Genomic DNA, 27926 nt, shown 5'->3' on the forward strand with positions numbered 1-27926 from the left:
CACCGCTTCTTGCTCTCATCCACTGTCCTCCTTCTCTCCCCTCATTGACTTTGGTCATAATGTCCTGCCATATCTCCTTTTCCCTTGCCAAGGTGACGGTGGATCTCACAAAGAGTTCCTGCTGGTGTTGCGTCACCTCTTCAACCAGTACCTGGTTCTCCATTGGTTCCTCTTACTCTTGGACTTTTCTTGGGTCTCTGCGTGGCCTTCCTGGGTGTTGTTTCTGCCCTCTGCACTTGTCTCTGGTTGCTCACCATCATCTACAGGGTTCTGCATTGTGCTAGGTACATTTTTCGGCTTAGCAGGCGTTTTTTGGGTCGCTAACGCGTAAAATGAAAGCCTGGGGCATATTGGCTTGCGATATTTATCGCTGATTGGCCCAACCTAATTTTTCACGTTAGCATGCGTCGCATTAGCAAAGTCACGCTAAATCTATCGCCTCCTCTTTTCGCCTGGAATGGAAAATATCACCGGCTAGCGACGTAATGATAATTCGTCGCTACAGCGGCGATAGATACTGGCGATGTGCAGCGATAAAAAAACTCATGCTAAACGAGGTTTGCGATAAAAATTGCCTCTTGTTGATAATATCCCCCTGTATCTTCCAGAGTGCAGTTGACCAACTAGTGCAGGAAGACAGGCAGTGTGCTCTGCTCCTCCACCGTTTCTATTTTGTAAACCGAGCTCTGGTATGCACCAGATTGCTTGGAGTGGCACAGAACCATATATACTCAAAACAGCTGCCCAATCACCTCAAATGAATGGATTCCTGCTTGCTGATGTATTTCTCAGAACTGAAGTATGCCAATTAGCATGAAGGACTTATGTAATGATGTCCAGTACTTGCTGGGCCAACATTAGGGGGTCGATTCCGATTCGGGAAAAACCACTCCGAATAGCCGTATGGAACGTTTTCCCCGTACGAATCGTACCCAGCAGCCTACCCGGTACGTACGATGAAGTATGATTCGTACCAGGAGCAGGACTCCGTACGAATCATACAAAGACCGTACGACTCCAATCTCCGTACGATTCTCCCTCGGAACCCGCTGTACGCGACATCCGTACGGTTCAAAGCAGGTTTTCCCGACCCAGCAAGTACGATTCGTGTCAACTACGCACCGTACAACGCTTTATTTACGGGAACCCAAAACATTCGGAGAAGCAGAGTACGCCTCGAAACAGGTACGGAACGCCCTCCCCGGGTACGGTGCATACACACCATGATCGCAGGGGTACGGTGTTGAGGACTTTGGTTTCTATGTCAGGCCAGTATAACAGGATACAAAAAGAAACTTGATGACCTAAACAAGGAGATCAACGAATACAGGGATAACCTTACCCAGCAGAAGGTCCAGAAATTTCAAAAGGACCTCAAACGGTTCTCATTCGTGAAGGCATACCCCTACTCGGATGCGGATTACAAAGCCACACCAGGACCAGATCCTGACTCGGATGCTTCTAGCAACACTTCCAACAGTTCAAACAACAGCGGAGGCTCTGGGAATAGCAATCCGAGACAAAGACAAAGAGGTGGACTTAGAGGACATTACCAATGGCCACAATATAACCAGCCTATATTTCCTACACCTTTTGCGCCAGACCAACCATTCCCGATGTACGGATGGCAACCACCATTCCAACCTCACTTTTTCCAACCACACCAATACCGCCCTCCTTTTTCCAACAGAGGCAGGCGCGGAAGAGGTCGCAAAAAACCCGGGAACAACGTCCAATGGGAGGAGGAGGACCCAGTGGGCAACAACACCAGAAGCAAAGCGGGAACGAACAAAGCGGGCCCCAGCAACATGAGGAGCTAGTGACCAATTTGTCATCCAGAACCCTCACTGACATAGAAACCAAAGTCCTCAACAAAGGCCTTGGCTTTGTACCAACGACACGACTAGACAAATTCAAGCTTCACTGCGAGCTGGCCCTTTTCTTCCGAAAATGTAAATTAAAAGCTTTTTTTGAGAAACACCCTAGTAAGGATACAGAGGAGAAACCCAAAGAAACAGGACTGAGAATCAAGTCCACATTCATACCGCCACCCCATACCATTCCTGTGGAGATCAACACGTTTGAACAGGCAGTGTTCAATGACATCGAGCAAATGAGAGTAACCAAACAATTCCAGAACAATAGCAAGGCAGAACAAGATGCCATCCTGAAACTAAAAGCAGATAACACTGTCATAATCAAGCCAGAGACAAAGGAGGTGGCTTGGTTATAATGAACAAACTTGACTACAACACAGAATGCAGGAGATTGCTAGGGGATCTGAGGAATTACCAACCCCTACTAAGAGATCCTACAGTAGACCTTAGAGCAGAAATTCTACAACTGGTAGAGACGGCAGAGGCAACTGGAAAAATTTCCAAACAGGAAGCGCATTACCTGAGTAAGACGGAAGGCAAAATCCCGTATTTCTATATTGGGCCTAAAATGCACAAAGGAAAAATCCCCCCTCCAGGCAGGCCAATCGTTTCGGGGATCGGTTCACTGTTAGAAACACTTTCAAGGTTCTGTGACTTTTTCCTCAAATCTATCGCACAATCTACACCCACATATTTGAAGGACACAAAAAACCTGTTGGTACTCCTCAATGAAATCAGAGTTGATGATGAAACCATCTTACTTAGCTTTGACATCGAAAGCTTATACACCAGTATACCACAGGATGCCACCATCAATGTACTCAAAACAACCCTGGAAGGGAACACCTGGGAGCATCAGACACCAAAATAATTTATCCTTCAATGTGCCACCCCTGCATTAAAAAGGAACTATTTTGAGTACGAAGGTTCACTGTTCCTCCAAACCGGAGGTACCTCCATGGGCAGTGTTTTTGCCCCTAGTGTGGCTGGACTATACGTCCATGATTTTGAAGAGAAATTCATCCTGGCGGAGACAAACCCTTTCATTGACTACATCAAGTTTTGGCGACGATACATTGATGACGTCCTAGCTATTTGGCAAGGACCAGAAGAAACACTCAAAGAGTTTATCACATGGATTAACACCTGTGACCCACATCTGAGATTTACCCACTGTTATGATAAACAACAAATGGTCTTCTTGGGCATAGAAATCTCAAAGGAGGAGAATGGGTTGACATCTAAAACCTTTTTCAAACCGACTGCCAAGAACAACCTCCTTAGATATGAAAGCTTCCATCCTCGCCCACTCAGAGAAAACCTGCTCTATGGGCAATATCTAAGGTTACGGAGAAACTGTAGCAAACTATCGGACTACAAAGCCCAAGCACAGGATCTAACCAGCAAACTCAAGCAACGAGGGTACCCTTCTAAGATCATTGAGAAATGCCAAAAGAGAGCCAGGAATCAACATAGAGACGTGCTCCTAGAAGACAGAATGGTTCACAATGACCAAGTGCCACTCACCTGTGTTACCACGTACAACACAATATCGAACCAAGTGAGTAAGAGTATCAATAAAAATTGGTCAATATTGAATACGGGCATGCTACAATGGGAAAAACCACTCTTCTCCTACAAAAAGGCACCCAGTCTAAAAAACAGTCTAGTCAACACCAGACCACAAATGAAACCAACCAATCTGAACCCAAGTGTCACAGAGGTATGGAACCTTCCACCAGTAACAGGACACTTTAAATGCGGGGACTGCAGTGTGTGTCACCTCACAGAGAACACGAAGACTTTGAGTTTGGAGGAAGGAAAAGTCTGGGAACAACGGACACATACGAACTGCAACAGTGCCAATGTTGTATACCTGATCAAGTGTGCATGCGGGAAATCTTACGTGGGCATGACTACACGCAAATTCAAGCAACGCAGCTGTGAGCACTGCAGCACCATACGCTGCAAGAAGAATGCGACAAAACTGACGGACCATTTTCTAGAAGCACACCACACACCAAATGATATGAGATGGACCATCATTGAACAAATCCCATCTGGACGCAATACACAACAGCTCTGATATGAAAAAGAGCAACGCTGGGTCTATAGATTGTCGACCCACAAAACAGGCCTCAATGATAACATCCCGTGGGCATCAATACTAAAATAAACCAGACCTACCTTGTATTCCCCACATCATCATAACCATATCTTTGTCAGTAGCACCTTACTATGGGCTCACGCCAACGGGCAACCCACCCAATAATCCAATATCCTGACAATTAACGGCACTGACTACAATCATGTCATTGTCAGTCAGGCCACTTTTGCTTTAACATATCCGGGCGTTCAGTATCAACACCAAATTGAACCAGCCCCATTGCGGGTTCCCCACCTCCCTATTAATAGCGCCAAACCATATGGTCACCCCACTGGTTAACCTACTCTGAAACTTACCAGTACTGCACTTAATGACACCACTATTACCCATCAGCACTAAAAGGTCACGATGGCCCATGTACAATCTAAGATTAATGTATTCATTTTACAAACTAGTATTCATAACTTCAATAATGCCGATATATAATGTGGATATCTCCAATTTAGTATCCTGATATCGGTTCCCCAACCGAGGATCGAACTCCTTCAAAGGCAGCAAGATTAATGTATTCATTTTACAAACTAGTTTTCATAACTTCAGTAATGCCGATATATAATGTGGATATCTCCTATTTAGTATCCTGCTATCGGTTCCCCAACCGAGGATCGAACTCCATCAAAGGCAGCAAGTTTTAAACCTATGCAGCCTCCGTACTCGAAGCTGCCTCCCAGGCGCCCATAGCAACGCCCCACGTGACCGGCACGTAGCCTCGCCCTATGCGGAAGCCCTTCGTGCATATTTTAGTCCCCGAGCTCCCGGTCACACTGTAGCAGGGCGGCGGACGGAAGTAGGTTATCGGCCACACACCTCGCATCTAAACTGTAAGTTAAAACCTTGTCAGACGAGCCCGCAGATCTTCAATGGGCACCGCTTTTCAACCAGCTCGGTAACGTGTTTTCCAGACACGGCTCAGAGCTTTTTGCTGGTCTCCCTTAATACGCTATTCACGAAACTATTTACCGATCTTATGTTTCAGAATACGTTTTGTAGTGAGGATAACCTTTCCCTGCCCTATGATGTCTAATAATACCCCATTGAGAGTAAGCCTTATATTATCAGCTATTTGTATGTCCTACATGTATTAATGTGAGTGAGTCTGTTTTATGTTGAGTGTGTGAAGTATGGCAGCACATGCACTATCTACAAGATATGACCTCGCCCGCACAATTTGAATGCAAGATATTATCACGCCACTTAATATGATGAGATGCGCGTGAGTTGCTTAGATATATAGTTACCACGCAGCACGTATACTTGAAAAGCTTGCAAGTTGTGGTTAATATCTATCGCCAATTTACGGCCAAGGCACTTCCACATCCTCTCACTGAGAAAAGGCACAATCAGCAACTCTTTGTGCCTGGACTTTTGCGACCCCAAGCAAAAAAAATTTATAATGGGAGTGACAGCATGCAGGCATGATGTTGAGGCACTGCACAACGTAACAGGCTTGTAGAAGTTTAAATTCTGACATTTGTCTTCATCTTTCTTTTACAGGTATTTTGATCTTTTCAGGCTTACCCATTGCGGTTCAAGCCCATACCACAGGCACACTTTTGCCCTTTTGTGGTCCCAGAGAGTAGGACCGGGTGCGTCTTTTAGGGGACGCAGACCATCCACTCTCATGGTTTTTTGGTCCTGAAGAAAACCTGGTTAATTTATACCTTCACAGTTGAAACATGTAGACCAGACACACATAGAGATACATGGGCTCATAATTACCCTCACCTTATCTCGCCATTGATTTTAACATTGTCCAGTTGCTTGCAAATAAAGCCCTTATTTTTCCCAAGTTAAACCAGGACAATTTTTAACACACTTATTATTTTTTCATGCACCTTCACTCACAACCTGCTCCACTGTAAACAGGTGTTGTAGCACACCCTGATGACACTAGGTCATTAGGGTGGACCCCGATGATGAAGCATGTCACCACTAGGTGGTGAGTGAGGGTTTTTTTAACAAAAGGAGAATTTCTCACTTTTGTATAACCACACACCCCATTAGGAATCGGTGATTCCACTTTGGTGGTACTCCTTTTTTGTTTCTAGCGATATACACAGGGGTACAGGAGTACTCCCCGTTCACCTTTGTGAACTGAAATCCTTGCTCTCTCTACTGTTTTTTTCACATACAGTGTGTACACCCATGATCGCAGGGGTACGCACCGTACCCCTGTGATCATGGGGTGTACCCACCGTACCATGAGTATGTGATTGTGTGGTTGTCCGTACAAATCGCCCTTACCTGACGTGGACCGTACGAATCGCTTCCTCATACCCCGGTCTGGATCGTACTCGTCGGGTCGTACGGCGTGTTTATGAATCGTACGTTCACTGTCAGTGGCGGGCGCATCCTATTACCCCCACGGGACCCCTGCCCTTATGGCGGGCGGTCCCAATCCCCATGAGGATGGCGGGCGGGCAAAGTCCACCCGCCATCCTAATGACCCCGTAAGTGTCTCAAAGGAGGATTTGCATGAAAGTTTTCGGAAAACCCACCCGCCTGAAACTGAACTCAGACAAGACGGAGGTCCTCATCCTGGGCTCCTCGCCCTCCGCCTGGGACGACTCCTGGTGGCCCCCCGCCCTGGGCACCGCACCCAAACCAACGGACCACGCACGCAACCTGGGCTTCATCCTGGACTCCTCCCTCTCCATGACCAGACAAGTCAACGCCATCTCCTCATCATGCTTCAACATCCTACGCATGCTACGGAAGATCTTCTGGTGGATCCCCACCGAGACCAGGAAGACTGTCACCCAGGCCCTCGTCACCAGCCGACTGGACTACGGCAACGCCCTCTACGCCGGAACCACCGCCAAGCTCCAGAAGAGACTCCAGCGGATCCAGAACGCCTCAGCCAGACTCATCCTCGACATCCCACGAAACAGCCACATCTCCGGACATCTGAGAGACCTGCACTGGCTCCCCGTCAAGAAAAGAATCACCTTCCGTCTCCTCACCCACGCACACAAAGCCCTACACGACCAAGGCCCGAGCTACCTCAACAACCGAATCAACTTCTACGCTCCCAAGCGCCACCTCAGATCAACCAGCCACGCCCTCGCCGCCGTCCCACGCATCCGAAGAGCGACAACAGGAGGAAGGTCCTTCTCCTACCTGGCCGCCAAGACCTGGAACTCCCTCCCGACCGACCTGCGCCTGACCCAAGACCACCTCTCCTTCAGGAAGAAGCTCAAGACCTGGCTGTTCGAGCAGTAACGGCACCCCCCCCTCCTAGCGCCTTGAGACCCTACGGGTGAGTAGTGCGCTCTATAAATGTCTTGATTGATTGATTGATTGATTGAAGTGGTAATAATCTTCTCTTTGTGAATAGTGCACATCCGGCGGTCTTCAAATGGAGCATACCATATGGCCAGTACCTCCGGGTTAAAATAAATTGCTCTGAAGAGAAAGATTTCGAACAACAAGCATTCGAAATGACACAGAGATTCTTAAATTGTGGATACCTAGTTTCAGTTTTGAGAGATGTACTAAAAAGAACCAGAGAGAAAAGAGGGAAGGATCTCCTATTGCCCAAAAGATGAAAAAATATCAAAAGAAGGAAGGTGAAATCAGGTATATTATGGACTTTAGTACGTATATCTGAAAAGTAAATAAAAACATTGATTAAAAACAACTGCAGAATTTTGGAACAGGATGAAAATCTGAAAGGCCATATACAGGATCACCCTAATGTAACCTCACTCATTGATGCACTCACTAGGAGACCTCTTAATTTAAAGTTTATTGCCCAAGCGTGCTCAATCGGGGAATTTGCTGCTGTCAAATCCACAAAGCGATACAAAAGCGGATGATGGATTGAGCGTTTGAGCAAATCAAACACTCTCCCCCAGTCAACTGACCTTGGGTTTAATCCATCAGCATTCTTTAGCTCACTCAGCCACCCCAGTTCAGACATGGCTATATGCAAATCAGTCTGACCCTGTGCCTCATGGGAACAGTCCAGCCCGAACTGCCAAGCCATGTCTACCCTGGACCGGAAACAAGCATCCTGGGACCGGTTTCGGACTAATAATCCTCATCAGCCAGGCTATCTTGAATCCAGTGGCCAAGTGAGCAAGGGACTCACGTCTGAGCATACCCTGCCACACTTAGAGTGAACAAAGCGATACAAATGGGGATGATGGACGGAGCGTTTGAGCAAATCAAACACTCACCCCCAGTCAACTGATCTGGGTTTAATCCATCACCATTCTTTAGCTCACTCGGCCACCCCAGTTCAGACATGGCTATATGCAAATCAGTCTGACCCTGTGCCTCATGGGAACAGTCCAGCCCGAACTGCCAAGCCATGTCTTCCCAGGACCGGAAACAAGCATCCTGGGACCGGTTTCGGATTAATAATCCTCATCAGCCAGGCTATCTTAAATCCAGTGACCAAGTGAGCAAGGGACTCACGTCTGAGCATACCCTGCCACACTTAGGGCGAACAAAGCGATACAAAAGGGGATGATGGACGGAGCGTTTGAGCAAATCAAACACTCACCCCCAGTCAACTGATCTGGGTTTAATCAATCACCATTCTTTAGCTCACTCGGCCACCCGAGTTCAGACATGGCTATATGCAAATCAGTCTGACCCTGTGCCTCATGGGAACAGTCCAGCCCGAACTGCCAAGCCATGTCTTCCCTGGACCGGAAACAAGCATTCTGGGACCGGTTTCGGATTAATAATCCTCATCAGCCAGGCTATCTTGAATCCAGTTGCCAAGTGAGCAAGGGACTCACGTCTGAGCATACCCTGCCACACTTAGAGCGAACAAAGCGATACAAAAGGGGATGATGGACGGAGCGTTTGAGCAAATCAAACACTCACCCCCAGTCAACTGATCTGGGTTTAATCCATCACCATTCTTTAGCTCACTCGGCCACCCCAGTTCAGACATGGCTATATGCAAATCAGTCTGACCCTGTGCCTCATGTGAACAGTCCAGCCCGAACTGCCAAGCCATGTCTTCCCTGGACCGGAAACAAGCATCCTGGGACCGGTTTCGGATTAATAATCCTCATCAGCCAGGCTATTTTAAATCCAGTGGCCAAGTGAGCAAGGGACTCACGTCTGAGCATACCCTGCCACACTTAGGGCGAACAAAGCGATACAAAAGGGGATGATGGACGGAGCGTTTGAGCAAATCAAACACTCACCCCCAGTCAACTGATCTGGGTTTAATCAATCACCATTCTTTAGCTCACTCGGCCACCCGAGTTCAGACATGGCTATATGCAAATCAGTCTGACCCTGTGCCTCATGGGAACAGTCCAGCCCGAACTGCCAAGCCATGTCTTCCCTGGACCGGAAACAAGCATCCTGGGACCGGTTTCGGATTAATAATCCTCATCAGCCAGGCTATCTTGAATCCAGTGGCCAAGTGAGCAAGGGACTCACGTCTGAGCATACCCTGCCACACTTAGGGCGAACAAAGCGATACAAAAGGGGATGATGGACGGAGCGTTTGAGCAAATCAAACACTCACCCCCCAGTCAACTTATCTGGGTTTAATCCATCACCATTCTTTAGCTCACTCGGCCACCCCAGTTCAGACATGGCTATATGCAAATCAGTCTGACCCTATGCCTCATGGGAACAGTCCAGCCCGAACTGCCAAGCCATGTCTTCCCTGGACCGGAAACAAGCATCCTGGGACCAGTTTCGGATTAATAATCCTCATCAGCCAGGCTATCTTGAATCCAGTGGCCAAGTGAGCAAGGGACTCACGTCTGAGCATACCCTGCCACACTTAGGGCGAACAAAGCGATACAAAAGGGGATGATGGACGGAGCGTTTGAGCAAATCAAACACTCACCCCCAGTCAACTGATATGGGTTTAATCCATAACCATTTTTTAGCTCACTCGGCCACCCCAGTTCAGACATGGCTATATGCAAATCAGTCTGGATCTGTGCCTCATGGGAACAGTCCAGCCCGAACTGCCAAGCTATGTCTTCCCTGGACCGGAAACAAGCATCCTGGGACCGGTTTTTACAAATGTTCTAAATGCAAAGAATGTAAATGGGCTGCCAACAGGACAGAAGTCAAAGTAGTGAATGGGAGGATGAGAAAGATCAGGGGACATATACATAGGGAAAGTACTCATGTAGTACATGCATTAGAATGTGAGCGTGGAATTACATACATAGGAAGCACCATCAACAAATTAAATCTACGGATTCTGCAGCACATTTAAGCCATTTCAAATAAGGATTTTACCTATGGAATGTCAAAACACATTTGGGGAAAACATGATGCAGACATTAACAAATGTGTTTACTATGGAATCCAACAAGTTACATTCTGGGCAAGAGGAGGCAACAAGTAATTAAGCTTGTGAAGAGCAGAATCAAGGTGGATTTTGTCGATGGGAAATGAAAATCCATTAGGTCTAAATAAAAACGTTGAATTTTATGTAAACCGTTGAGGAATCATGTATGCCAGGAATTTAACAATCAGTGGTCCTGGAAGGCTATGACCCAGTTTTTGAAACAGGAACTGTACATAGAAGATAAAATTTAAACCAAGGGGGCGGACGTACTAGCATCACAAAGAGCTATTGAAGTGATCATGTGGAAGCATCAATGGATCGTGTTGGAGTAGAAACCATGTTGATGCATTCATTATTTACTGATTAGTGTTATGCTATTTGATTTTATTTATTGCACACAAATTTGTTATAGAAACTAGGTGACATTTTGCAGCAATGGCTAACTCTTTCATTCATAGTACTCTGATTCTTGACAAGAGGTGTTTCCGAGTCTACATAAATAACAATCAGTACAACACAATGCACTTTATATATGTCATGTTCAGAATGCTAGAGATCCTGAAGGATGGACCAAAATGTCATACTTTGAATGTTAATATCTTAACCTAGTTGAGATGCCAAAGAAACAATTTCTCTTTTTAATGTAGGAGATAGGTTTATCATGAGTGACAATATATAGTGTGAATTGTATATCTTGCACAAAGGACTTTACAAATACCCTTTTGTGGGTGATGCACTTAAGGTTTGTTGTTTTGTCCTATACCATATTTCATGATTTAAGAAAACTGTTAGTACCTCATGGGGACCCAACGGAAGGAACATCTTAAAATAGCATATGGCATTTTATCATACAGGTAGACACGGTGCACTTTAAGATGGGTATGTTGAGACTATATTAGAAAATTGTAAGCACCTTATAACGTATGAAGTATACAAAATTACCAAATATTGCACATGGTGGGGCGTGGCTTGGAGAGCCATCATGGCAGAAGCTGCCTAATCAGGCTCTGAGCGTTCACGACACAATCCATACTTTATCCAGCTTTAATCCGGTCCAGAGGAGCTAATTTGGTAGGGATTCGGTATGAGGAGCATTGTTTCCTGGCGTTTGGTGCATGGCGAGCTGTGACGTGCGCTCCGCCTCACACAGGGCTGCAGGAGAGACACGGGCCGTGGCCTGAACAGACAACTCCCGCCTGGGACCTGGACCAATTGATAGCGGTGTAAATCAGGGCCCAGGGGATTGGTAGTGGCCCTCAGATGTGAGCATTTAGGTGGGTGTGGAGGTGCCCGGTGACATCTGGAACCCTCTGCCTGGCACCCGAGGCAGTAGTGGACCAGTGGGAAGAGGGGCCCGCCCCTCCACCAGGAGTGCCGCTGCTAGCCCTGGGGGCCCCCGGATGGGGCAACCTTGCTGTACCGAGCTACAAAGAGGACCCAGCACCCCCAGTGTCATTGAGTGCTGCCAGGCAACAGCCTCCCCCAATATCGGGGGCAGAGGAGTCAGGCCGGTCACATCTGCGGCCTATCTCCATATCTGCCAGCATTGAGGCCCTGGACATTGCCCTGGCCACCATCTTTTCTTCCCCACACATCGGTCTGGTGGGGGCAGATGAGGAGCAGGCAGAGTTAGCCCAGTCAGTGGCTGTACAGCCCGGGCAAGTCTTGTTTAACCACCAATGGCAGAGGGATCTCATCAGTCGCAGCTGCGGCCTGCCCACATACCCCACCAGCGAAGAGGCCTAGATTCTCGCACAAGCTGTCATCCAGTCCCTGAGCATGCCGCACCAGTGGGAGCAAGCGAAGTGCGCACTGTGGAGGCAGTATTGGCGACAAAACAACTTGGGCACTATTGCGTCATTACTGCTGGCAGGTCCGTGCCTTGGGCGCATGGACAGAGGGATATAGACATTATACCCCTTGGCCGATTGGGGTTTGTTGAGAGACCCTCCTCCCCCACACTTTTCCTCGGCCCACATTGGAGACTATTGAGTGTGTGGGACCCCTAGACCCTCTACTGGGACATTAAGGCCCAAGTCTTGACACCTCCTGGGGGCACTGTTGGCAGGTGGTCTATCGGCTCTGCTCCTCATACTGGGCCTCCTTGGCAGGCAGTCGTGGGCTGCAGAGGTGGTTGAGGTAGGCTTGGTCTAGCTTGCGGGCCCGGACACACCTGGATTTATGAGAGCCCGCAGATGTTGCATCCCCACATTGGAGCCTGGCACATTCTCTACAATTCCTGCTAAGTTGTGGTCATGCCCTCCTCTGTGCCAGCACAGACGCAAATTCAGTGTCTATAATCTCAGAGGACTCTGCCGACTCCTCGATGCCAACTGCAATGGGCAGAGACAAGTCTGGCAGGGCTGGCCCCAAACAGAGCACCCTGGATCTCATTACCATGCCCGCCGGGGGTTTCACTGGGGGTAAAGGGGCAAGCCCAATGCCTGATAATGCGGCCCTCCTAGCAGCAATTAACCATGCTAGAGACAAGCTAGATGCCAAAATCAGCGCAGTGGGGTCAGTGGTCTTGTTCCTGCACCAGGATCTCAGGAAAGCAGACGACCGCATCACAGAGGCAGTGGAGGACTCTGTAACCACCCTCCTGAAAAAGGTCAACAAACTCACTGTAGTTTTGCAGCAACTAGCCTCTAGAGTAGAAGACGCAGAAGGTCGTGCGAGGTGTAATAATCTACACTTCGTATGTCTGCCCGAGGGGTGTGAAGATTCGTCCATGACCCCCTTTATTGCCCAATGGCTCACAGATGTCATGCTGCAGGAACTACTCTCCCTGTGCTTTGTCGTGGAGCGAGCTCACCTGACATTGACCAAGAAACCACCCCCAGGTGAGAATCTCAGACAGTAATCTCAAAATTATTTAATTATGCTGATCGGGATGCCATTATACAGTTTGCTAGAACACATAAAGAACAATTTCAGCCTGATTCAAGACCCATAATGGTATTTCCTGATTATACACGCCTGGTCCACAGCAACGCAAGTCCTTCACAGCTGCGAAGCGCAGGTTACGAGACTTAAATTTGCAGTATATGCTTTTATATCCAGCTAGGATGCCAGTAATATTCAATTCAAAATCATTCTTCTTTGACACACCGGAAGCAGTTTTCGTGTGGACAGATGAACATTCTCACCTTAAGCCACATTCCCCACTGCCGCTGGAATCAGACTCCTCCGGTGGATCACAATGGAACAGACCTTGCAGTACCAAATCCAAGAGGCGTGATAGATCCGACTCAGACAGACGATCCACCAGTCCCGAACGCACCTCCAGACCCATCCAGTCATACCTCTAGTGGCCAGCTATATGTAGCTGTAATTGCTCTTCACTGAGACTATCCTAATATTTACACCCCTCTAAATGGGTGTGGATGCCCAGTCATGGGGCCGCCAGGCTCTAGACACTTCGATCTCTCCTCATTAAATGTTTTATGGGTGGGTTGGGTTTTCTTGGCATAAGGGCCCGGGTCTCCCCTGTTGGGGGCCTGGTGCACCCTACACCGCAACAGATGCTCCACGTTTCTGGTAGTGTCGGGTGCGGGTTATGTTGAAAATTCAGTTTTATTGTTATCTTATATGCGGACCTTTCGCCTAGATTCTGATATTACCACTACAGTGCCTTTAGAGATACGGGATAATGGTACCGTAGGATACAACCCCCGTTGGGGACCTTACAGGTAAGGTAAGATAAGGTAAGGTAGTGTAAAAGTTTATTATGCATAGTTAATTAAAACCAGTGCAAAACATATTATAAAAAGTTTGTAGATTGTCATAATTTAAAAACCGTTAGGAATAAGCATAAGATTAATAAATACAGTGTGACTGTCCAAGTGCCTTTTTGCATAGGATGGAACAGTAAGTTTCCTTACGTCCTTTTGTCCGTCTGCTTATTAGCTTGTGTCTGTGATGTTGATCTCCGGTTTTAGCAGTCTTGGAATTCTTTGCTCGACCGTTGTGAGAAATTTGACGTATCTGCAATTTAATTTAGTATTTGATGGATTCAGGGAGGCGAGCACCACTTGCCTTCTGGTGAAAATCCCTTTTTGCTTAAACTGATCTTTAAGGAGCAATTGGCGTGCTTGTTGTAGTTCTTCGCAGAGACAGGTGACATGGAGAATGTCGCCCTTCTTTGAGTTGCAAAGCAGGCAGGCCTCGTTGCCCTCTGACCTAAGCCATGGTGGAAAATACTCTGTGCTTGGCAGAATCCCTGGTCTATATTTCAGGAACTTCATTTTTATGGCTTTTGGGTAACCCTGATTAAAGTATGTTTGTGGTGTCAAAGATTTGTACGAATTGAGGGTCATCCATGTGTGAGATCTTTTGGAAAAAAGAGCCTTGTCCTCTAGTAAGGAAAGTGATTTGACATTTTTCCAGACTAGTTTTTTAAAGGTGCTGTGCCCAAGTTGCATGTCCCAGAGCACAGAGAGTTTAGTTGCTTCCAACGCTGCCTGCAAGTAGGTTCTTGCCTGGGAGGCGACCCTGCCTTGTATATCCTGCCATAGCAGTGAGTTTAATGTGTCTGTAGTGGCAGTTCTCAGTTTATACCAGCAGATGATATATGCTCCGTGCCTGGCTAGGTCTTGCTCTTGCAGGCCGAACTCCAATCTTATTACACGGGGAAGTATGGCGTGGAAGCGAGAACATTGTTCTGTAAGCTTTGACCTGTATGTTGTCCAAATTTTTGGAGTCTCTTCCCCGCAAGGCCTCGCTGCCATAGGTGATCGAGGGAAGTAGTTTCACCTGGATGACTTTCAGATAGGGGTTCAGGGTCAGTCCCAACAATTGGGTAGCTAGGTTTTTCATCGTCACAGCGATCAGTGCCCCTCTCCTTTTTGTTTCCTGCTTCTGCTGTGCAAATGAGCCTTCTCTATCAAAGATGACTCCCAGGTATTTGTACTCACAAGCTGGCTCCATCTTTAAACCACCAAGAGGCCATTTCCTCTGTTGTTTTTTGTTGATTGGCATCGTATGTGTCTTACTGAGGTTTATTTTTAGGGTGTTTTCCATTGCGTATTTGTATATTTCTGTCAAAAGATGTTGGAGACCAATGTAGGTGTGGCTGAGTAGCACAACGTCATCTGCGTACAAAAGGTTGCTCAGAGTTTTCCCTCCCATCCTCGGGGAGTGGGAGTTGCAGGCATCGAGTAGTCTTGGTAGGTCCGCCATGAAGAGGTTTAACAATATTGGAGCAAGCACGCATCCTTGTTTAAGACCTTTGGACAGATGGGTGCCGCTTCCTAGTTTTACCTGCACCCAAATGTCAGTGTGAAGAAGCTTCAGCATGTTTAGAGTCAGCTGCGGTATGCCCCATTGTGCCAGTTTCACCCATAGTCTGCCTCTCTTGATGTTGTCGAATGCAGCACTAAAATCAATATAACACCAGTGCAGCGGGAGTTTTTTGGTTTTTGCTGCGTCAATGATTAATGAGATGGCAAGGATGTTTGTTGCTGTACCGGTCTTTTTCCGAAAGCCGGTCTGGTTCAGTGGTATGATCAGGTTTGTCTCAGCCCAAAGTGCGATCTCCTCTAGAATGGTGCCGGCGAAGTATTTCTCCTCGTTGTCAAGGAGGGCTACTAAACGACAGTTGTTTGGGTCCATCTTGTCTCCTTTTTTATAAATGGGGACGATCGTCGACCCCCTCCAGGATTCTGGGATTCTCTTTAGTAGCCTGATTTCCGTGAATAGAGTTAGCATGATGTCCGCCCACTCTGTGGTTTTTACCTTAAAAAGAGCTGGTGGGATGCCATTTGGTTCCGGGGCGCCTTCTTTCCTGCCTTTGGCTATCTGCTTTTTAATTAAGGCTATCTGCTGGATTCGCGAAGTATCTTGGGAGTTAGTAATTGTGCCTTGAGAAGCCTGACCCAATGACTCTGACGTGTACCTTTCACAATTGGACTCTGTATTCTTGTTGATCCTTTTATGCGCTCCTGCATACTCTATGTGGTCATTGAAGTGACTGGAAAGGTGTTTGATCCAAGTCTCTTCCATGATATGAGATCCTAGTTATTTGTGCTGTGGGCGCATGATCCCATTTACTGATTGCCAGAAGCGGGCGCTGTTATTAGTTTTTATATTGTATAAAAGTTTTGCCCAGACCTCGTTTTCAACGTCTTTTTTGATGTTCCTTTTTGTTCGATTGAGCACAGCCCTTTGATGTTTCAGTTCTGTTCATAGGCTGATATTATTGGGGGCTAATCCCAGCTTCCATAATATCCGATTTACTGATCTTTTTAATTTCTTCAATTGTACTCTCTGTTCTTTCTTTAAGTTCTTTTTGCTGCACTCTTTATGAGGATTAACTTTTGGGGCAGCATTGACTGCAAGTTATTTTAGCAGCGTTCCCATAAAGTGCTCCCAATAGATAGTGTGCCCGGCAGCAGTTGATTTTTGAATGTTGAAGAGTTGGAGTGCAGCTTCAGCCAAAATGGTCGAGTTAACTGGCGTAGATTTAATCCTTTTTTGATTCATCGAGTAGGTCAGCCCCGGCGTTGTATCTGGCCTGATTACGGTTGGCGTCTTTGATATTATATGGCATTCCTGGGGGCGATGATCGCTTTCACCCTTATCTCCCATTCTAAACCCCAAAATATATGGGAATAACGCAAGACTAGCAAAATTGTAGTCCAAGATGGAGCTCGCTGTGGACGAGTAGAAGGATTCTATTGGATGAGAGTCTGTCAAAAATCTTCCGTTCAATGCCCGAAGGTTGTGATGTTCAAGGTCATAGAGAAAGAGGTTATTTGGTTGTGTTCTCCTATTTGGTGGGGCACTTTGCGTTGGTATAGCATAAATTCTGTTTAGAGCCAGTGCCTCTTCTCCTTCTGACGAGCCAAGTAGATCTTGGTTTAGGTCCCCGGTCAGAAGGAAGAGTGGTTTTTCCATCTGGGTAACAAACTCAGCCAATTGATTGGTAATTTTGGAGGAATCTCTGACTCTGCTTTTAGGATGGACGTATGAGTTGATTAAGCATACCTCTTCTTCTTTGTTCCCAAGGGCTAATTTTATCTTCACTGCTAGTGTTGTAGGTGAAGATGAATCCATGAGGGTTGCTGAAGATATTGATGTCGTGGAGACGTAGGTGGCCAGACCTCCTGAGTGGTGGCCAAATCTACTAGTCCTTGCTGCTGCTGTAGCAAAGCAAGCCTGTGATGTGCTGGGGGGCTATAAGCCAAGTTTCTTGCAGCGTTATAATATCAAAGAGAGTGATATAATGCTGGAAATCTGGGTCGTCCATTTTTGAGTTTAGGCCATTGGTATTCCAAGAGCAGATGGCTACGGTGATGCCCTTCCCCCGCTGCCTGCTCTGTCTTGTGGGTAGCGTCAGACCTCCTCAGGGCATATAAATATGGTTCGGGACAGTACTTCCCTTGTAGGAGCTTGGTTTTGCACTGATACCACCATTGAGCATGCTTCCGACCAACCCCGGGTGCTGCTTGTGCTCCTTTTTGGTGAGCATCCTCGTGTGGTCCGTAGAGCACTGAAAGTGTTGGTCTAATGTTTCTTTAGCATTGAGCTCGTCCGACTCGTGGGTGGTGCTAAGTGGGGGTCCGCTGCTACCATTGAGCGTGCTACTGGTCGGTACCAGGGGCTACTTTTGCTTCTTTTGGGTGAGCTTCCCAGTGCGTCCCTGAGAACACTGAAGGTGTGAGCCTGATGTGTCTTTGGCGCCGGACTCGTCCTGCTCATAAATGGTGAAGGATAGGCTGGTCTTTGTAGGGGGACCAGCTTGATTCCCCAGTTCTTAAATAGGTCTTGTTCCGCTAAGATCAAATCTGCGACGTTACTTCAGGTCCAGGTTGTCTTGGTTGCCCCCGGGCTTTGTGGGTTAGTAGCAGATAAAAATTCTACAGTGACTAGGTCTTTTGTGCTTATACGCCCCAGACTGGGGACAGATTCCATTCTTCCTACACAGTACAGATGACATTGAGAGAAATATATACAAGCAATATTTATTGTTCTTAGTCCTCACTATTGCCAAGATGTGGAAAGGGACTTCTCCCCTGACTATTGGCAAATGGAAGACCGAACTAGACTGATGTATGGGGGCAGAAATCTCTGTGTTTCTAGCTTGTGGCTGTCCCCAAAAACACAGAAAAATCTGGACCTGATGGGTGATGGGCCGATGGGCGATGATTCGTGGGATAGATCATCCCTCCCTCTTATCCTTAGACCCCTGATAGGAGCCTTTACCTATACGTATATTCACTGATCGAACCATTCCATATTATAATGATAGCCCGTCAGATTGATAACGTTCCCAAATGTTAATGGCTGGTCAAGAAATCTACCCTTATGCCAGTGTGATGATATTTCTAGTCAAACAACATTACACAGTGTGATATTTTGTAAATTGTATACATGACCTAGGAAAATCTTTTATAACCCCTTCACAGCTGGGCAAATTCCCCTGCTGTGCTAGGGGGCAGGGGGGGGAGGGCGCGCACAGTGCCCCCGTGCTCATGACGAGGTCAGCTTGTCATGAGCCACGGTGGTCGTGTGCTCATGACGAGCTAAGCTCGTCATGACCACACCCTTTTCTTTAGAACGCTCGCACAGCAGGGGAATTAGCCAGCATGCGAGCGTTTTAAAGGTCATGACGAGCTCAGCTCGTCATGAGCTCACAAGCACCGTGGCTCATGACGAGCTTAGCTCATCATGAGATTCGAAGGTGTTAAACCAGTTTTGAGGGAAATGGGCTTAAGACATTGTAAAATAGCGTGTTTCAAGCTACAGCTCTTAGCCCTCACTATCGCCAAGATGTGGAAACGGACTTCTCCCCTGACTATTGGCAAATGGAAGACCAAACTAGACTGATGTATGGGGGCAGGAATTTTTGTGTTTCTAGCTTGTGGCTGTCCCCAAAAACACAGGAAAATCTGGACTCCATGGGCCGATGGGCGTTGATTCGTGGGATAGATCATCCCTCCCTCTCATCCTTAGACCCCTGATAGGAGCCTTTACCTATACGTATATTCACTGATCGAACCATTCCATATTATAATGATAGCCCGTCACATTTATAGCGTTCCCAAATGGTAATGACTGGTCAAGAAATCTACCGTTATGCCCGTGTGATGATATTTCTAGTCAAACAACATTACACAGTGTGCTATTTTGTAAATTTTATACACGACCTAGGAAAATCTTTTATAGCCCCTTCACAGCTGGGCAAATTCCCCTGCTGTGCTGGGGGTCAGGGGTGCACACAGTGCCCCCGTGCTCATGAAGAGGTCAGCTTGTCATGAGCCACGGTGGTCGTGTGCTCATGACAGAATTAAGCACCAATGAAGGTTCCCGAGGGCCCATGTTGGAAGTGGGAAAAATAAAACCAAAATTGAGTCAGGATAACGCAGAAAATGAAGATAGAGAACAAAAGAAATGGGGTAACAAACAAAATTCTCTAACCACCAGCAAACAATTACGAGGCATAATACAAAAACTCAAGACAGAAGGAGCGGCAGGTCCTAACGGGCTGCCCAACGCGCTTTTCAAGAATGACCCAGACCTCTGGTCAGAGATCCTAATGCCTCTCTTCAACCATATGTAGCATATACCGACCTTCCTGACTCTTGTACCAGAAAAAATTGGAACTAAACAACGCAAAAACAAAAGTTGTTCACCTAGTGGATCCCCAAAAAGCAAGTTCAAATGGTCGGTGAATGGGGCAACAGTGGAAGAGAAAGGGTCCTATAAATACCTTGGCATAACAATAGGGCAGGGCATAACACATAAGGAGCATCAATTGGCAATAAAAGCGAAAACGCAATCGCTAATCTTTGCATATAGACTACAAAAAAACAATTGGATTGCCCGAATCATAACCATCTTTTAAAGGGTTATGTCTGTGCAAATCTTGCCCACCTTGTCTTACGGTTTAGTTACGTGGTGTGGCAAGGAGGCTGACCTACTAAATGACATCCAGATGAAGATCTATAAGGCCGTTTTCAATCTTCCAAAATCTGCCTCCCCGTCGCAAGTTCGGCTTGAATTCGGCCTCCAACATCAGAAATTTCGGAGCATGAGTGGCTTCATGAAACTATGCCGAAAACTTTGTCCACAGACCCAGACACAATGGACAACTTAGGCTGGGAAGAAATTACGTACCAGGTGGACCAAAAAACAGCGAGTACATGGGGAAGTTATTTGATAACGGTTTGGCCGACCTTGAAATACAAACAGTATGGGAAAACAGGGCAGACACAACAAGTATCAGTAAAGCGGTCAATGATGCAGCAAAAAGGAAATCTTTTCTGGAAGATAGATAAAAATACAATTTCTAAACGTCGGCATGGGTGTCCATCACCTCTTACAAATCATTAAAATCGCAAGCATATTTAATATCACACTTTAGCGGGCATTTAAAAAAGAGCTACACAGACTGTTGGATGGGGCAGCATGCTTCAAAAAACCTACAGCCATCCGGGAAACGCACTAAACAAACAGCGCAGTGTCGACTGTGTGGCTACAAGAAGGAATCCTTAATCCATCTATTGTGGTCCTGAGGAAATGGAACTTAAAACCCATTTTTAATTAACTGAATATCCACACATGCAGGCAAGCTGTAATACGTTGGCTGGATGGTTCCTCCATAATTCTGGCCTGCCAGGGAGTAAAATACCAGGCAGAGGTAAGAAAACTTTTACGGCAAGCTGATCAGGAGGAAAATAGAGAAGAATGATTCACCAGGCTTGGGCCCTACGGTGCCAATCGCATAACATATGGACTGAATGTAAAACAGATTAAGAGTTTTCTTATTAAGCAGGTTCATAGAAGCTGGACTAGATCTAAATTTTAATTATTGTGTTTATACCCTTTTATACGCTGGCTAAACACATGCACCTAAGTTATACAACCAATGGGACATTATTAATGTTGTTTGGTATTAATCCTGATCGTAAAGACATTTCTTTTTTTATTTCTTGGGATAATTGTAAAGATTTAAATTAATCGTACAATACAAAATGTTTGACTTTTTTTTTTGATTGGTCATTAATAGCCTGGCGCTGCTCCGGCGACTGGTTCATTTTAATCATTAGAATGGTGAAACGTGTAGCTGACACTATCCTTATTGAAATCCACCTTTTGGAATCCCAGATTAAGACCACAATCAGGGGTACCTCCTTTAAAAAGAACCAAGAAGAATCTAACAAAAACTAGAAAGAATTCAAAGATGCAATCCTATTCTCCAAGATTGAAAAATGTAGGAAGAATTTAGCACGGTTCATCCATGAGAGGGTATATCAATACACTAGTGAAAGTCATGTCCCCACCGAATTCAACAGTAAAGGACGGAAGCAAGGTTCCTCCTATGGGACATCGAGTTACGAGGAGGGTTCAAGTGATTCCAAATCCGCAACTAAGAGCACTCAATATAACAGAGGGCATGATAGGAATTAGCAACCCAAATGGAGAGGAGGACCACTGAATCAATATGAACAATGGTGGCAACCCAATCCGTGCCATTTTCCAGCTCCCCCTTTTCAACCACGTATGGGACCATTCCAACCACCGCAATTTCCAAATAATTTCAACAACCAGACTTTTTTAGGGTTTGGTCACGGGCGCTCCAGTGGGAGGCGGTGAAACCAACAGGCCCAAGTGCATTGGAGCCCACCTCCATCACCCAAGAGTCTGCGCAGTAGCAAGGAGAAAACTTCCGGACTAGCTGGGACCGGCACAGAGATGGATTAGTGATCAATCTGAGTTCAAGATCTTAAACTCCAGATGAACAAAGCGTGTTGAATAGAGGTCTGGGGTTGGTCTCAAGATTTACTGGATTCCCGAAGTATCTTGGGAGTTAGTAATTGTGCCTTGAGAAGCCTGACCCAATGACTCTGACGTGTACCTTTCACAATTGGACTCTGTATTCTTGTTGATCCTTTTTTGCGCTCCTGCATAATCTATGTGGTCATTGAAGTGACTGGAAAGGTGTTTGATCCAAGTCTCTTCCATGATATGAGATCCTAGTTATTTGTGCTGTGGGCGCATGCGCCCATTTACTGATTGCCAGAAGCGGGCGCTGTTATTAGTTTTTATATTGTATAAAAGTTTTGCCCAGACCTCGTTTTCAACGTCTTTTTTGATGTTCCTTTTTGTTCGATTGAGCACAGCCCTTTGATGTTTCAGCTCTGTTCCTAGGCTGATATTATTGGGGGCTAATCTCAGCTTCCATAATATCCGGTTTACTGATCTTTTTAATTTCTTCAATTGTACTCTCTGTTCTTTCTTTAAGTTCTTTTTGCTGCACTCTTTATGAGGATTAACTTTTGGGGCAGCATTGACTGCAAGTTATTTTAGTAGTGTTCCCATAAAGTGCTCCCAATAGATAGTGTGCCCGGCAGCAGTTGATTTTTGAATGTTGAAGAGTTGGAGTGCAGCTTCAGCCAAAATGGTCGAGTTAACTGGCGTAGATTTAATCCTTTTTTGATTCATCGAGTAGGTCAGCCCCGGCGTTGTATCTGGCCTGATTACGGTTGGCGTCTTTGATATTATATGGCATTCCTGGGGGCGATGATCGCTTTCACCCTTATCTCCCATTCTAAACCCCAAAATATATGGGAATAACGCAAGACTAGCAAAATTGTAGTCCAAGATGGAGCTCGCTGTGGACGAGTAGAAGGATTCTATTGGATGAGAGTCTGTCAAAAATCTTCCGTTCAATGCCCGAAGGTTGTGATGTTCAAGGTCATAGAGAAAGAGGTTATTTGGTTGTGTTCTCCTATTTGGTGGGGCACTTTGCGTTGGTATAGCATAAATTCTGTTTAGAGCCAGTGCCTCTTCTCCTTCTGACGAGCCAAGTAGATCTTGGTTTAGGTCCCCTGTCAGAAGGAAGAGTGGTTTTTCCATCTGGGTAACAAACTCAGACAATTGATTGGTAATTTTGGAGGAATCTCTGACTCTGCTTTTAGGATGGACGTATGAGTTGATTAAGCATACCTCTTCTTCTTTGTTTCCAAGGGCTAATTTTATCTTCACTGCTAGTGTTGTAGGTGAAGATGAATCCATGAGGGTTGCTGAAGATATTGATGTCGTGGAGACGTAGGTGGCCAGACCTCCTGAGTGGTGGCCAAATCTACTAGTCCTTGCTGCTGCTGTAGCAAAGCAAGCCTGTGATGTGCTGGGGGGCTATAAGCCAAGTTTCTTGCAGCGTTATTATATCAAAGAGAGTGATATAATGCTGGAAATCTGGGTCGTCTATTTTTGAGTTTAGGCCATTGGTATTCCAAGAGCAGATGGCTACGGTGATGCCCTTCCCCCGCTGCCTGCTCTGTCTTGTGGGTAGCGTCAGACCTCCTCAGGGCATATAAATATGGTTCGGGACAGTACTTCCCTTGTAGGAGCTTGGTTTTGCACTGATACCACCATTGAGCATGCTTCCGACCAACCCCGGGTGCTGCTTGTGCTCCTTTTTGGTGAGCATCCTCGTGTGGTCCGTAGAGCACTGAAAGTGTTGGTCTAATGTTTCTTTAGCATTGAGCTTGTCCGACTCGTGGGTGGTGCTAAGTGGGGGTCCGCTGCTACCATTGAGCGTGCTACTGGTCGGTACCAGGGGCTACTTTTGCTTCTTTTGGGTGAGCTTCCCAGTGCGTCCCTGAGAACACTGAAGGTGTGAGCCTGATGTGTCTTTGGCGCCGGACTCGTCCTGCTCATAAATGGTGAAGGATAGGCTGGTCTTTGTAGGGGGACCAGCTTGATTCCCCAGTTCTTAAATAGGTCTTGTTCCGCTAAGATCAAGTCTGTGACGTTACTTCAGGTCCAGTTTGTCTTGGTTGCCCCCGGGCTTTGTGGGTTAGTAGCAGATAAAAATTCTACAGTGACTAGGTCTTTTGTGCTTATACGCCCCAGACTGGGGACAGATTCCATTCTTCCTACACAGTACAGATGACATTGAGAGAAATATATACAAGCAATATTTATTGTTCTTAGTCCTCACTATCGCCAAGATGTGGAAAGGGACTTCTCCCCTGACTATTGGCAAATGGAAGACCGAACTAGACTGATGTATGGGGGCAGAAATCTCTGTGTTTCTAGCTTGTGGCTGTCCCCAAAAACACAGAAAAATCTGGACCTGATGGGTGATGGGCCGATGGGCGATGATTCGTGGGATAGATCATCCCTCCCTCTCATCCTTAGACCCCTGATAGGAGCCTTTACCTATACGTATATTCACTGATCGAACCATTCCATATTATAATGATAGCCCGTCAGATTGATAACGTTCCCAAATGTTAATGGCTGGTCAAGAAATCTACCCTTATGCCAGTGTGATGATATTTCTAGTCAAACAACATTACACAGTGTGATATTTTGTAAATTTTATACATGACCGAGGAAAATCTTTTATAACCCCTTCACAGCTGGGCAAATTCCCCTGCTGTGCTAGGGGGCAGGGGGGGGGGCGCGCACAGAGCCCCCGTGCTCATGACGAGGTCAGCTTGTCATGAGCCACGGTGGTCGTGTGCTCATGACGAGCTAAGCTCGTCATGACCACACCCTTTTCTTTAGAACGCTCTCACAGCAGGGGAATTAGCCAGCATGCGAGCGTTTTAAAGGTCATGACGAGCTCAGCTCGTCATGAGCTCACAAGCACCGTGGCTCATGACGAGCTTAGCTCATCATGAGATTCGAAGGTGTTAAACCAGTTTTGAGGGAAATGGGCTTAAGACATTGTAAAATAGCGTGTTTCAAGCTACAGCTCTTAGCCCTCACTATCGCCAAGATGTGGAAACGGACTTCTCCCCTGACTATTGGCAAATGGAAGACCAAACTAGACTGATGTATGGGGGCAGGAATTTTTGTGTTTCTAGCTTGTGGCTGTCCCCAAAAACACAGGAAAATCTGGACTCCATGGGCCGATGGGCGTTGATTCGTGGGATAGATCATCCCTCCCTCTCATCCTTAGACCCCTGATAGGAGCCTTTACCTATACGTATATTCACTGATCGAACCATTCCATATTATAATGATAGCCCGTCAGATTTATAGCGTTCCCAAATGTTAATGACTGGTCAAGAAATCTACCGTTATGCCCGTGTGATGATATTTCTAGTCAAACAACATTACACAGTGTGCTATTTTGTAAATTTTATACACGACCTAGGAAAATCTTTTATAGCCCCTTCACAGCTGGGCAAATTCCCCTGCTGTGCTGGGGGTCAGGGGGGTGCACACAGTGCCCCCGTGCTCATGAAGAGGTCAGCTTGTCATGAGCCACGGTGGTCGTGTGCTCATGACAGAATTAAGCACCAATGAAGGTTCCCGAGGGCCCATGTTGGAAGTGGGAAAAATAAAACCAAAATTGAGTCAGGATAACGCAGAAAATGAAGATAGAGAACAAAAGAAATGGGGTAACAAACAAAATTCTCTAACCACCAGCAAACAATTACGAGGCATAATACAAAAACTCAAGACAGAAGGAGCGGCAGGTCCTAACGGGCTGCCCAACGCGCTTTTCAAGAATGACCCAGACCTCTGGTCAGAGATCCTAATGCCTCTCTTCAACCATATGTAGCATATACCGACCTTCCTGACTCTTGTACCAGAAAAAATTGGAACTAAACAACGCAAAAACAAAAGTTGTTCACCTAGTGGATCCCCAAAAAGCAAGTTCAAATGGTCGGTGAATGGGGCAACAGTGGAAGAGCAAGGGTCCTATAAATACCTTGGCATAACAATAGGGAAGGGCATAACACATAAGGAGCATCAATTGGCAATAAAAGCGAAAACGCAATCGCTAATCTTTGCATATAGACTACAAAAAAACAATTGGATTGCCCGAATCATAACCATCTTTTAAAGGGTTATGTCTGTGCAAATCTTGCCCACCTTGTCTTACGGTTTAGTTACGTGGTGTGGCAAGGAGGCTGACCTACTAAATGACATCCAGATGAAGATCTATAAGGCCGTTTTCAATCTTCCAAAATCTGCCTCCCCGTCGCAAGTTCGGCTTGAATTCGGCCTCCAACATCAGAAATTTCGGAGCATGAGTGGCTTCATGAAACTATGCCGAAAACTTTGTCCACAGACCCAGACACAATGGACAATTTAGGCTGGGAAGAAATTACGTACCAGGTGGACCAAAAAACAGCGAGTACATGGGGAAGTTATTTGATAACGGTTTGGCCGACCTTGAAATACAAACAGTATGGGAAAACAGGGCAGACAAAACAAGTATCAGTAAAGCGGTCAATGATGCAGCAAAAAGGAAATCTTTTCTGGAAGATAGATAAAAATACAATTTCTAAACGTCGGCATGGGTCTCCATCACCTCTTACAAATCATTAAAATCGCAAGCATATTTAATATCACACTTTAGCGGGCATTTAAAAAAGAGCTACACAGACTGTTGGATGGGGCAGCATGCTTCAAAAAACCTACAGCCATCCGGGAAACGCACTAAACAAACAGCGCAGTGTCGACTGTGTGGCTACAAGAAGGAATCCTTAATCCATCTATTGTGGTCCTGAGGAAATGGAACTTAAAACCCATTTTTAATTAACTGAATATCCACACATGCAGGCAAGCTGTAATACGTTGGCTGGATGGTTCCTCCATAATTCTGGCCTGCCAGGGAGTAAAATACCAGGCAGAGGTAAGAAAACTTTTACGGCAAGCTGATCAGGAGGAAAATAGAGAAGAATGATTCACCAGGCTTGGGCCCTACGGTGCCAATCGCATAACATATGGACTGAATGTAAAACAGATTAAGAGTTTTCTTAGTAAGCAGGTTCATAGAAGCTGGACTAGATCTAAATTTTAATTATTGTGTTTATACCCTTTTATACGCTGGCTAAACACATGCACCTAAGTTATACAACCAATGGGACATTATTAATGTTGTTTGGTATTAATCCTGATCGTAAAGACATTTCTATTTTTATTTCTTGGGATAATTGTAAAGATTTAAATTAATCGTACAATACAAAATGTTTGACTTTTTTTTTTGATTGGTCATTAATAGCCTGGCGCTGCTCCGGCGACTGGTTCATTTTAATCATTAGAATGGTGAAACGTGTAGCTGACACTATCCTTATTGAAATCCACCTTTTGGAATCCCAGATTAAGACCACAATCAGGGGTACCTCCTTTAAAAAGAACCAAGAAGAATCTAACAAAAACTAGAAAGAATTCAAAGATGCAATCCTATTCTCCAAGATTGAAAAATGTAGGAAGAATTTAGCACGGTTCATCCATGAGAGGGTATATCCATACACTAGTGAAAGTCATGTCCCCACCGAATTCAACAGTAAAGGACGGAAACAAGGTTCCTCCTATGGGACATCGAGTTACGAGGAGGGTTCAAGTGATTCCAAATCCGCAACTAAGAGCACTCAATATAACAGAGGGCATGATAGGAATTAGCAACCCAAATGGAGAGGAGGACCACTGAATCAATATGAAGAATGGTGGCAACCCAATCCGTGCAATTTTCCAGCTCCCCCTTTTCAACCACCTATGGGACCATTCCAACCACCGCAATTTCCAAATAATTTCAACAACCAGACTTTCTTAGGGTTTGGTCACGGGCGCTCCAGTGGGAGGCGGTGAAACCAACAGGCCCAAGTGCATTGGAGCCCACCTCCAT

Source organism: Lissotriton helveticus, chromosome 1_1 (assembly GCF_964261635.1).
Source record: "Lissotriton helveticus chromosome 1_1, aLisHel1.1, whole genome shotgun sequence".
Taxonomy (NCBI): domain Eukaryota; kingdom Metazoa; phylum Chordata; class Amphibia; order Caudata; family Salamandridae; genus Lissotriton; species Lissotriton helveticus.